Consider the following 1181-nt stretch of genomic DNA (forward strand, 5'->3'; position numbering starts at 1 on the left):
CTCTACTCTCTATTCTTCTGGACGTGTTTCAATTACAACTTTAAACATTTCATTTCTTATTTTTTTTCTTTTTTCCTAAATTTATGAATTCTTGATAAAGAATGTTTTATAGGTTTTTGATACAATAATGAGTTATATTACATTTATTTCACTTAAAATATAACTCTACTCTATCGAGTGGGTTTTTTTTTATAGAAATAAAATATTTTAAATATAAAATTATGTATATGTCTAAAAAAATTTTTTTTTACATAAATGTCCTAATTTGAATTGCATAGAAGTCGATTAAAATCAATTTTATACACAAGTACAGAAGTCAATTATTATTATTTTTTGCAATTCAATGAAAATGTCGATTATAATCAATTTCTTTGTTAAAAAAGAATTAATTATAATCAACATCTGTGTTATATAAAAGTCGATTATAATCAATTTCTGTAATGCATTTTTCACGTATTACACATATCTTATCCAAATTAAAGAAAAATAATAATTTTAACTAAATTTGTTAATATTTTCGTATAATAATTTTATAAATTATTAAATAATATCAATGTAAAAATAATATTTCAAAGGACATATAATTTAAATTCTAAACTGCATAAAATTCAAATTACAAAGTACATAAAATTAAAATTTTAAGTACAGAAAATTACAATTCTAAAGTACAGAAAATTAAAATTTCAACGTACATAGTCCATAAAATATGTAGATCACCATGCAGTATATGTGACTATGGGCTTTGCCTGTTGTGTCTGGGCCCAGCAAGGTGACTCTGTGTTGCACAACAACGATATATAATCTGTCATACAGATCTGCAGTGTGCATGTTCCTTCTCCTGTTGACTTTGGTCATGCATGTACTGTCATTCGCTTCCTGCTGTTGGACAGGTGTGTGATGCTCCTCCTCCTCCGGTGAACCATTAAAGGAGGGAGTTCGAATATGTGTTGGTGATGATCGATATAAATTATCTGGTGGTGGCACAGATATGCTTGTACCGGTTGAATTTAGCCAAGTCATAACCTCAGCATCTAACATGGAAGGTGGACTGAAAGATATATGTTGTTCAATATCACTCTGAGCTAGACCTGTGACAAAATGTTGCGTAGAACTGGGAGTAACCTCAGAATCTGACATGAATTGATGACTAGGGCCTACCACAAAATGATGGCTAGGGGTCA

This window comes from Abrus precatorius, unplaced genomic scaffold (genome assembly GCF_003935025.1).
Source record: "Abrus precatorius isolate BTA unplaced genomic scaffold, Abrus_2018 Scaffold5, whole genome shotgun sequence".
NCBI classification, from domain to species: domain Eukaryota; kingdom Viridiplantae; phylum Streptophyta; class Magnoliopsida; order Fabales; family Fabaceae; genus Abrus; species Abrus precatorius.